The 12,576-nt window shown below is 33.0% G+C and overlaps 1 pseudogene across 1 annotated transcript; it reads right to left on the reverse strand.

The window, feature by feature from the left end:
* Positions 1-590: 590 nt before the first annotated feature.
* On the reverse strand, positions 591-6,134 carry LOC111275518 (uncharacterized protein At4g26450-like; annotated as a pseudogene). Its single transcript, XR_016333584.1, has 4 exons — positions 3,655-6,134; positions 3,256-3,535; positions 2,654-2,708; positions 591-1,285 (listed from the first exon to the last, which is right to left on the reverse strand). The product of XR_016333584.1 is annotated as an uncharacterized protein At4g26450-like (transcript).
* Positions 6,135-12,576: the final 6,442 nt, after the last annotated feature.

Here is a 12,576-nt window from a genome sequence, read left to right on the forward strand (position 1 = left end):
AAGAGAGAATAACAGCACAAGCATGCTGGAAAATAAGTAACATGAAAGACAAGGCAGCTCAAGCTCCTCAAAACAGGTAGAATTGCGGAGCACCATTTCATCCACTTCCGGAGACTTGGAAATTCAGAAATATGCTGTATCACAAGCAGTAATTCACAAACCCAAGGTTGAAAAGTCAAAATGGCATCTATTACACCATCTCCAGCATGAGATTATTTCTGTTTAAGTATTACTTTATTACACATATTGCATCTAATAACCTCTCACGCTCTAGCGGCCAAAAACTTAAAATTTTCCTGTCTAAACAGCCCAGAATATTGAATCAATACATAGTCTTCCCTGCCCATCAGGGCTTAGTGGGACTTGCCATGAATGTATCATTGCTCATCAGAAATTGTGACAAAGGACTCTGACAAGTGACGTGTAGTCATTATACATAACAACTCTCTCAATATTGATCTCAATCTGCATCATCCTCAAATTCCTTTTTAAAAAAACTGCTAACTTATGTTGGCTAAATACATCTTAAGTTGATTACTTGATATCATTCTAGATCTCATTCCAGTTCAAGCAAAAAAGAAGAAAAATAATTTAGAAATCAACATGAAGATCTTTCTTTCATGTAATGAAGAGGTGCAACAGCCAAATGAAAGAAAAGCATTCACCATTTCTTAAATTCCTATCAGCAGCAGAGATATACAAGCATAATTTATCAACAAACCTAAACCAAATCAAAAGCAAGTTGCAATTGGATGGAACTAACAATAGTGAGAAAGGAACCTCAAGGACTAATGTTAACATTCTAAGCCGTATTTCCTCACATATCCCGCACAATTGTAGAATCAAAAGGGCTTTTCATACTGCCGTGCAGGTGGTCGCTCCCATGCTGGCAAAACGCCTGTAACAAATCATCAAAGGCTTCTCAGGGTAGAAGAACAAATGGGTTGGAAAGGATGAAAAAGAATACACACCAGAACAATATTTAGTTAGCAGAGCATATTTCTTTCATGTAATGATGAGGTGCAACAGCCGAATGAAAGAAAAGCATTCACCATCTCTTAAATCCCTATCAGCAGCAGAGATATACAAGCATAATTTATCAACAAAGCTAAACCCAATCAAAAGCAAGTTGCAATTGGATGGAACTAACAATAGTGAGAAAGGAACCTCGGGGATTAATGTTAATGTTCTAAGCAGTATTTCCTCACATATCCAGCGCAATTGTAGAATCAAAAGGGCTTTTCATGCTCCTGTGCTGGTGGTTGCTCCCATGCTGGCAAAAAGCCTGAAACAAATCATCAAAGGCTTCTCAGGGTAGAAGGACAAATGGGTGGGAAAGGATGAAAAAGAATTCACACCAGAACAACATTTAGTTAGAAGAGCATCTGCATAATGTAACAAAATTTTGATTTATTTTTACAAATAATAAGTCAGAACCTAGCAGTAAGTGTAATATTAAAATGCGATACATAATTAAGAATGGTAGATTGAAGCATAAATGTTTTGGACAATCAGAAGGGGAAAACAAGTCCCAAGGGAAAGAAAATCAAGGACAAGGTTTTTGGCCTAATGGAATTGAACCAGAGTTACCATAACACTTATTCATACAAGTTTGCAGCTAGCCCAGGATGTTGTTAATCTTAGAAAGCCCCCTATGGGAGGTCCCACCACACATCTTAGCACCTGATTTACATGAAATGGGAAAGAAAATTCAAAATTTGCATAACTGTGGGGTCAAAGCAAAACCCTGGTGTTTGAAAATCATTACTTGACTCTCTATATCTGTTCGGATTGACAGCGGAAAACAAGAGGAAGAAAAGTCACGACAGAAGACACAAGAAAGACTTAACTATTTAGTTTTACTTTCCAAATCAACCTAGGGAGAAAAGAAGTTGGATTTAATAAGCTAGTCACTATATGATTGATTTATCACTTGAACAAAAAATTCCTAACTTTTCCTTAACCTTCTTTTTCCATCAATGAACCAAACATGCGATGCTAGCTTTTCCTTTTTGCAGCCCTCTTACTTTTCTTTATCAAGTGTCAAAGTTACCCTTCCTAATCTTTTCTATCCAGAACTGCCAAATAAACTATCTAGCATCTAGGCCATTTGCTTGCAAATGCAAGAAGGTTCATAATCCTTATCTTTGCTGATTTCTTTCAATTCATGAAATGCAAAAATATTTATTCCTTAATGCTTCCTTTAGCTCACACCAGCCTGTTCTACAAGCAATCAACTGGTAATTGCTGATGCTGGGTATATTTATTTGTATTCTTTTAGCAAACACCATTTGATTTCTTTCAATAGGCATTCTCCTCTGGATCATACAAACTTGGGCTAAGTTGGTGGCAAATACCAACTTTCCCTTTTACCAAACGTAGTATATGAAATAGTGGCAGTTAAAAAAGAACTTAAATTAAAAGTAAATTCTATGAATTCTTTAAAATGCAAAAAAATAAAAGAAATTTCCTTGCTCTTTCATTTCTTTCCTTACCAGAAGCTTTTAAACATATATCATGTTTCCACAATATTCAATTGATGCATGAATGTGCAATGTATTCAATACCAGTCCAGCCAAACAACAGATCACACAGATCAACTATTGAATAGAAGAACAAGAAAGCCAACCATAAAATTAAATAGGTGGCATACTTAATGGTATTTCTCCCAGGGACATATATATCATGTCGTCATCCCCAAGAGTTCCCTGAAACAAATAAATAAAATGAAAAAAATTACTCATCACACAAATACTTAAATTATTGAACTGAAATATATTAATATAGCTAATTTAAAAAAGGGTTAAAGTCATGAATGGCCCTTAAACTATAGTGAAATGTTCAATGTAGTACTTGAACTTCAAAAATCTCTAATGTGGTACCTGAACTATAAATCTAGTTAACTAATATAGTACTTGGAGAGTTGTTTGTACGCCACGTGTCATTATTTGAAGCTAGCCAAAATAGAGATAAGTACCGCATTAGTTAATAGATTCATACCTCATGTAGCATATTAGAAATTTAAAGTTTAGGTACCACTTTGAACACTTCACTATAGTTTAAAGACCATTCATGACAATATACCTAAAAAAATACTAATAATCAAACCACAATATCATGTTTTAAGAAACTTAACTTTAGGGAACACTCAAATTTTCATTACAATTAAGATCAGTATGTATCAAGATTCCAGGTGTATAACATAAAGATTTGTACACAGAATGGACATCCTACACACAGCAATTAGTGTCGTACCTCTCCGTTATGAAGGCCCATCTCATTCTGCAAAGGATTGATGTCCTCAGTCTGCAGAGTGTTAATGTTTTCATTTTGAAAAGGGTGGGGGTTCATATCCTCTGGAGGGCAATTAGAAAATTTTCTGAGGAATTCTGTGATCATAAGCCCATCATAATGATCTGGTACATCAGTCATATCACCATTCGTGCCCACAAACATTGGTACACTCCTACATGATAAACCAGTCAAATTCAAGATGAAGATGTGGCATACTGCAATTAGCCGCTGGCACTTTGCACTTAGTAAAAGGGGGAAACAAACAGAAAACCAAGTTGTGAAGGTCATTTCATTACTATTTGTATGCTGGAGAAGCGAAGATGAGCAGAATTGTAAATAAAGCAAAGTCAGTAAACTTACTTTCTCACCAAATTATCAACAGCATTGTCTTCTTGGCTAGAATCATTCTCTAGATCAATCACTTCAATCTCTTTACAGTTACTTGTATGCCTATTGCCTGCACCAGAGTTGTTGGAATTACTCATTGACAAATCTATATCAATTGTTGCTGCTTCATTTTTGGTTTTTGAAGCAGATGAGTACATAATAATTGGATCATTATGATGATTTGCATTTATATCATACGCTTCCATCATATTAAGGTCACAGATCTTGAATGCATTTGGAAAAAGCTGCTTTTCTTGTGCATAATTGACACTTGATTCGCCATCTCCATCTGGAAAATGAGAATTCATAACCAAGCTGTCTTGAATCTCTTTATAAACAGTCACACCGACTTTCTCAGAAGATGAAGCTTTCCCTTCTACTGAACCTACTTTCTTGTCATCAAAATCAGGAAAAGGCAAGAACTCAGCCGTGATAGTCCATTCTCTTGGTTTTTTGGCTCCCTCCCCCAAATCACTCTGCTCCAAACCTCATTTTTCACCTCTCTCTTTAACCACAATGATAGAGCTGGATCTTTGGAGACCAGGCATCTCCTGAACTAATTCCTGCTCACTGTCATGCAAAGGGGCTCTATCAGGGAAATACTGAGACCTTGTACACTTACCCTGCTCAATGCCATAAATGTGATCCAACCCAAAAGAATGAACAGACAAGTCTTTAGAAAGTTCAGAATCAGGTTTTGAATCCAGACTTTTTTTTAATAGCATATCACCAGAGGAACCTCCCAGAGAATTGTCAAATAAGGCTTGAGCACCGGTAGTTCCAATATCAGAGACCCTTTCCTGTTCATTGATTGAAACTGAGTCAGCTTTTAAATTCTTCGATGTCAAGGAAGAACGCATTTTAGTAGGCACCTTAGCAAATTTGCAGAGTGCCAGTAACCCTGTACCAGTCTTGCCCAAGGGATCATCCTCTGGAGAAGAATGCTGGGAGGATAAATCCTTCAAGGTACTCTCCTCGTCAGTTTCAACACTATTACTGCCATCCTTTAGCTCTGCAGCCTCTGCACTAAAATTTGTTGAATCATCAAATCCCTTCAAGAGTTCACCATCAGTTTCCAACTTTTGATCTTTAGCAGCACCAGAAGAACATGGCTTTGAGCCCAATTCATCCTGTAGTTTGTATATTAGTTTGTGCTTATCATCAAATTTTGAGTTATCTAAATCCATATCTTTTCGTGCAAACTCGATTGAAAGAGGCGTCTGCAATCCACTACCAACATCTTTACAAACTTGTGGCTCTTCAGGATGTCCGGAAACATTATCGTCATCAATCTCCAAATAAGGAGAAGTCCTAACTCTATCTGACCATGACCCACTTCTCCCATATTCTCGACCCCAATCGGAGCTATAACTTTGATAAGATCCCTCTTTCCTTCTTCCCTTAGGAAGATTTGTTGACCCTGTGGAGTTATAATCATCAAGGTATCTTCTCCTGCCTAAACCCAAATCAAAGGTAGCATTTCCCAGACAAGCAAGGCCCGATGTCCACCCATCCGATGTCCGCCCATCCGGGGGAAAGTGGGAGTTATCACCCTCTTGTGACCTATAATCCTAATAATCGCCCATCTGCTTCTTCAAACTACCATTCTGCCATTTGGCAGGTAGCACACTAGGGGACAACAATCCCTGAGAGACTAAATATTCCGCAGCAAGTCGGCCTGCTTCCATAAATATGTCAGTGCTTTTGCGTGGTGTAGGTGGACGTGGTTGAAACGATTTCAGGTGGCTCTGGCCACGTCCAAAACCACGCTTGAAGTTGCGGTACTCTGAATTGTAAAAGCCATGGCCTCTACCCGAAGTTTCAGGGGATATCCGGGAGGCGGCAAGCCCCATCCCCATATAACTAGACCTAGAGCCATTCCCAGTACTTCTACGCCTAGCATGCATGTTTGCAGGTGAGTAAATAGCACTCACGGAAATAAGTAAAACCCAATAATTACCAAATATTAATTACCAACCAACAAGAAAATTGTAATAACGACATGGGTGTCCACAAAATTGAATTTCTCCCCTCTTTATTCTATGTTTTAAATTTTTTGCTAGAGATATGAAACAACAAAGAATCCCCGGAAAGAGGAAAACAAAATGCATTGGGGGCGAGCAGAAAGGCTAGCAGGTAGTGAGAAATGAACAGCAAGACTTAATCTAGATAGTCAGCTTGTTAAGTGGAAAAGGAGAAAATTTTGTTTTGTAGGGAATCCAAGAAGTTGAGATATGATGGTCAAAGCAGCATTGGTTGCAGGAAGCAGCAAAGATCAAACCTTTTTTATAGAATGATGTGTGTGCTTGGCTGAAGAAGAAGATCGCCCACCTTAGTTTCAGTTAGTTTCAGGGCTTCAGATCCATCAAGTATTAGTACCTCATCCGATCGCCATCAACAAAAAAAAAAGGGAAAAAACCTACCGCGTTTTTGTTTTCTTTATGGATTTCGCCAGTCAAAATTTTCCTCCAATTTCTCTTTAATATGATTTTTGTTTATGCCTCTGCTTTTTTTTTTTTTTTTTGGGGGGGGGGGGGGGGGGGGGGGGCTGTGGTTCGGGGGTGTGTCAAGTTGAGACTCGGAAGAGAATCACACGTCAATGTTTGTGTCGGTAAGCACGCCCCCGCGCAAAGAAAGAAGTCCAGGCACAAATGTACATCACTTAATAAGATTTATTCTTTTCAGCAAATGAAAATGAATACCAAAAACAAAAAACAAAAAAAAAGAAAAAAGAAATGAATGAAAACGAGGGATGGTGGATGGTGGACGGTGGTGTATTTTTCATACCATGTATGCATATATGTATGTATATATAGGTATATTCATTTCATTTCCATTTCAGTTTAGAAAGGAATAACTTTCGCATTTTCCCCGTGAAAAGGTTAGCTTAGGACTTGGGACTTTGATTTAGGAAAGAAAGGCATCGACCCATCAACTTGTTAGGAACATGGGATTCAACCTTATGGTTTTGACTATTAAAAGGTCTTAGGCCTTGTGTTTTAGGATATCCTAAGAGAGTGCTATATATTCAAAGAAAAGTGGAGATAATTTTTTGCCTAAAAAGAAAGGGAGAGAGAATGCGTCGAAAAGGTAAAAGAAAAACCAAAAAAATAGAAAAAAAAGAGAGTTAGATGAATAAAAATTGATTCATAATCTTATTAAATTAAAATTTTATCAATAGGTTTATGATTTGGTATTTTATATTCTAAACGATAGAGATCAAGTTTAAAACTCTAAAGAAATAAATTTATGATGTATTTGTTGAGTTATCTATTTTGTGAGATTTCTTAAATTGTCTCTCTAATTGTTTATTATCTCTAGTTTTAGCTAAAAAAAACTTTATATAACCATTATTTGATAGTAAAAATTTTTCTAGTAGTCCATGATTTTTTCCTTTACATTGAAGGATTTTTCATGTAAATCTTAGTATGCTTTTATTTTTCCTATGTTATTAATCATTGATTGTTGCTATTGCTATAGGTTTATTGGGATATATTGCTTTTGCTTTGTTGTGTTTGTCACTTCAGGTCCAATAAGTGATATCAAAATGATTGTTATTTTTTAAACATCAATACAAAAGCAATCTAAAACAGAAGTAAATTTTGTTTGAGATCATAAGAGGTGATACACATTCCATGATAAAATTAATAACATTAAATTATTCAATTTGGAAGCCTATGATGGAGGATCATTTATACTGTAAAGATTTATATAAATTAGTATTAAGTAATTTGATTAAACCAGTAGATACGAAAGATGAAAGCTAAAAGAAGTTAGGTAGAAAGATGCTAGCTACAATAAAAAAATAGGTTGATATCAACATGTTCTATCAATAGCATAGGAGACAGATGCCCATATTGTTGAAAAAAAATTGATATCAATATTTGAGAAAAAAATATGTACGAATAAAGTTATGCTTGTTAAAAAACTTACAACTTTACAATACAAAGATAGACGATCAATTACTGAGCACTTGACTGATTTTCAATATATATTTAATCGAATGACTACTATGAAACTTAAGATGAATGATTAAATAAAGGCTTTATCTCTTTTAGGTTTATTGCCAAACAACTAGAATATTCTAGTTGTGACTATTCTTAATTTAGCTCATGATTACTATGTGACATTAAAGATGGTAAATGATAGTATGCTAAATGAAAAAATAAGGTGAAAAGATTTAGACCCTGAGAATTTAGTTCTGGTTACAGAGAATAAGGGTAGAAACATTGATAAAGATTATAACTCAAAAGGCTATAATAAGTTTAAACATAGATCCAAGTTCAGAGATAAAGTAAAATGCTTTCATTATAGTAAAGTAGGTCATATAAAGTGATACTGTAAAATTTTGAAGCAAAAATGAAAAGATAGAAAAGACAAGAGTTCAGATGATGGTAATGGTGCAACAATGAATTCAAATAGTGATTTAATTACTTTGATTTATACACATAGTGATTGTAATAATATTGGCGATCCCTGCATTGAATGGATAATTGATATAAGAGCAGCATATCATTATGTTCCTAAGAGGGAGTTGTTTATAATTTATAAAGCAAGAGACTTTAATCGCACTAAGATGAGAAACAAAAGTATGTCATAGATTGTTAGGATTATTGATATTATTATACAAACTAATACATGCTACATGTTGACTTTGAAGGATGTTAGACACATTTTAGATATGAAAATAAACTTGATTGCTATTAATGTCTTTGATAATAACGGATATGAGAGTCGATAAAAAAATGACAGTGAAAACTTCTCAAAGGATCTATGGTAGTTACAAGAAAAAAACTATATTGCATAATGTACAAGACATTGATGCAATTGAATGACAATTAGATAAATACCGTTAAGGATGATGTTTCAGTAAACTTGTAGCACAAAAAACTAGCACATATGAGCGAAAAAAGATTACAAATTTTAGCAAGGCAGTCTCTAATTATTTTGACCAAAATTATGTCTCTTAATTTATGTGATTATTATTTGTTTGGCAATTATTATAGAGTTTTTTTTTAAGAGTTCTAAAACAAATAGATTATAATTGATTCATTTTGATGTATATGATCTCATTAAGGTTAAGTCATTGGGTGGTAGTAGGTATTTTGTTACTTTTATTGATGATGCTTCATGTAAAACTTGGATGTATATATTGTAAAACAAAAATAAAGTGTTGTAGTATTTTAAAAAATTTCATGTTATGGTGGAAATGATGACAAGGTTACCCTTGAAGTGTATTTGAACTGATAATAATGAAGAATACATATTCAAAGACTTTGAAAAATACTATTTAAAGCATAAGATCGGGTATGAGATGATAAAACTTGAAACACCACAGCATAATGGTGTAGCTGAAATGATGAACCGTACCATTATGAAAAAAGTCAGATGTATGTTGAAGATAGTAAAATTATCAAAGTCATTCTAGGGTGAAGTAATCAACACGGCTTGTTATTTGCTTTACAGATCACCATCGGTTTCTTTGTGCTTTGACATTCCAAAAAAAGAATGGACAGAGAAAGAAGCTTCATACTTTCACTTGAAAGTTTAAAGGTGTAAAAATTCATGCATGTGCTGAAAGAGTAGATGTTAAAACTTGATAGCAAAGCCACACAATGTGTGTTTATAGAATATGGTAATGAGGAGCTGGGCTACAGGGTATGGGATCCAATGAAAAGAAAAACACCTAAAAACATATATGTGGTCTTTCATGAAAAAAAATCATAGTAGACCTTAAGAAAAATAAGAAGACTACATAGGTTATTGTCAAGTATGATGTTTCAACATCGATAAAAATTCCACTGAAAAGAGTTATAGATTGTAGAAATGAGCAAGAGATAAAACTCAAGGATATGAATAAGCCAACTATAGTTAACGATGAACTAAATGTAATTAATTTTGAGTAGGAGGAGCAATCCTCTCTACTTAAAAATATTGAGTAGGGTTACAGTCCTTTCCACCAAAGAGTATTAAGTAGGAGAAACTACCTTTAAAATCAAGTAGTGTATCTTAGCTTAAGAGATCAACCAGATAGCATAGGTCATTCATTAGGTGTCCAAGTTCAGATTTTATTTTAGTTACCAATGAGGTAAAAACTTTCAAGATGTGCAGACTACTCTAGATAGAGAGTATTGATTAAAAGTAATGAAAGAAAAAATAAAGTCATTGCAAAAAATTGATACATATGATATCGTTAGACTTTCAAAAAAGAAGAAGTCGTTGAAAAATAAATAGGTATTCAAGCTGAAAAAAGATAGTGATAAATTAGTAAGGTACAAAGCTCAATTAGTGATGAAAGGTTTTTCTCAAAAATTCAACATCGATTTTAATGAAATCTTCTCTCCAGTTGTGAAGATGAGTTCCATTCAAGTGGTACTAAGATTAGTAGCTAGTTTGAATCTTGAGCTTGAGCCATTTGATGTTAAGATTGCATTATTATATGGTGACTTATAGAAGGACAATTATATGGATCAGCTTGAAAGTTTTGAAGTGAAAGAAAAAAAGTGCTTAGTTTGCAAACTGAAAAAAAAAAAGCTTGTATGGCTTGAAACAAGCTCCGTGATAGTGATATAAAAAGTTTAATTCGTTAATGATGAGCCACAACTATAAAGAAATAATAGCAGTTTCTTGTATGTATGTCAAAAAAATTTTTAATGGTAACTTCATTATTCTCTTATTATATATTTGATGATATGTTGATTGTCAGGCAAGATATTGGTATAATTCGTAGGTTGAAAGAACAATTGTCTAAATCCTTTTACATGAAAATTTTAGGTCCAGCAAAGTAAATTCTTGATATAGATATTATTTGGGATAAGAAAGCTGAAAAGCTGTGGTTATCACAAATATATATATATATATATTATTGGTGCTTAATAGATTCAACATGTAATATGCTAAATCAATTAGTAGTCCACTTATCAATTATTTTCATCTAAGTAAAAAATCTTGTCCAATGATTAAGGAAAAGTAACTAGCTATGTCTGGTATTTTATATTCTTCTACAACTAATTTTTTGATATATCTTATGGTTTGCACATTGCCTGACATTGCTCATATAGTTAACGTAGTGAGCAAATTTCTTTCTAATCCAATTAAAGTTCACGAGGAAGTAATGAAATGAATTTTCAAATATTTGAGGAGTATCTCAAAAATGTGCTTGATTTATAAAGTTTTACAATCAGTTCTAGAATAGTTTATTGATACTGACATAGCAGGTGATCTTGATAATAAAAAATCTACTTGAGAGTATTTATTTACTTTTACAAGAAAAGTTGTATCTTAGTAGTCTAAGTTACAAAAGTGTGTTACCTTGTCAACTTTAGAGGTTGAGTATATTGTAACAACTGAAACAGGTAAAGAAATACTTTGAATAAAATATTTTCTTCTTGAATTAGGGCTTAATTAGAAAAAGTATGTGGTATTTTGTAATAGTCATAGTGCTTTAGATTTGAGTAAGAATGTCACATACCATGCAAAAATGAAGCACATTCATGTTAGATATCACTGACTACGTTCGGTGATCGAAGAATAGTAGATGTTGTTAAAGAAAGTCCATATTAACAAACTTTATAGGAAAAGCTTGAGCTCTGTAATAACTTAGCTGGAATGGATTCTTTGGCTAATGTAAGTTCTAAATAAAACTTCTATAGTGATAAATCTCCTCTTAATGGAGTTGGAGGAGAAGATTGTTAGGAACATAGAGTTCAGCTCTATGATTTTGACTATTCAAAGGTCATAGGCCTTATGTTTTAGGCTACCTTAAGAAAGCCTATATATTAAAAGAAAAGTGAGGGCAATTTTTGGTGTAAAAAAAAAGTGAGAGAGAGAGTGCATCGAAAAGGAAAAAAAAGCTAAAAAAATAAAGAGAAAAAAGAAAAGAAAAAGTTAGTTGAATGAAAGTTAATCCGTGATTCGATTGAGTTAAAATTTTATCAATAGGTTCATGATTCAGTATTTTACATTATAAATAGTAAAAATTGGATTTAAAACTCTTTAGGAACAAATTTAGGATATATTTGTTGAGATTTCTCTAAATATCTTTTTAATTATTAATTAACTCTAATTTTAGTTAAAAAAATTTTTACATATCTATTATTTAATTGCAAAAATTTTTTTAGTGATTCATGATTTTTTTTATTTTACACTAAAAAATTTTTCACATAAATCTTAATATCTTTTATTTTTTTATATTATTAATTATTAATTATTATCTATCACTATAAATTTATTATAATATTTTTTTTATCTTATCATATTTATCTTTTCATATCCAACATAACTATCAAACCATGTGTTTGCTGCCCAATTGCCAGGTTTTTTGTACCCGTCATTTTCTTTTCTAAGCTTATCCGTAGTAATAGGGTTTAATTGCATTTTTCATCCATTAGAGGATTAGGATAGGAAGGATGCGGCTGTAAAAGCAAAGAGCAAGGCCTCGACTCTACAATCAACCGTGTGTAGGTGTTGTACATAGACAGTAGACATTTTTTTTCCTAAAAAGGTAAAAAGAAGTCAATCACAACGAAATTGAACAACGTGAAGCTATGACCTTTGAAAAGACATCGGACATAGGAGGAGGTACAAAATAGAAATACAATGTCAATAATATATATACTCCATAATCCACACTGCTTTTTTGGTTCTACTTTTAAGTTTACTAGAATAATGACCTCGTGGGAACGTGTTTTTCTTTTTTCTTTTTTTTTTAATATTTATTAATTTAATAAATATTTAAAATAAGTTTAAATTAAATCATATTAAATGATAATTGTTTATTTAAAAAATATTTTTTGCATATTTTAATTATTACTTTTTATTTGCAAATGTAATTTATATTTTTAAAAAATATTTATATTTTATTGTATAATTTAATTTATTTTTTATTGGTATTCA

This window comes from Durio zibethinus, chromosome 25, assembly GCF_047325235.1.
Source record: "Durio zibethinus cultivar Kanyao isolate XHJ-2024 chromosome 25, ASM4732523v1, whole genome shotgun sequence".
Taxonomy (NCBI): Eukaryota; Viridiplantae; Streptophyta; class Magnoliopsida; order Malvales; family Malvaceae; genus Durio; species Durio zibethinus.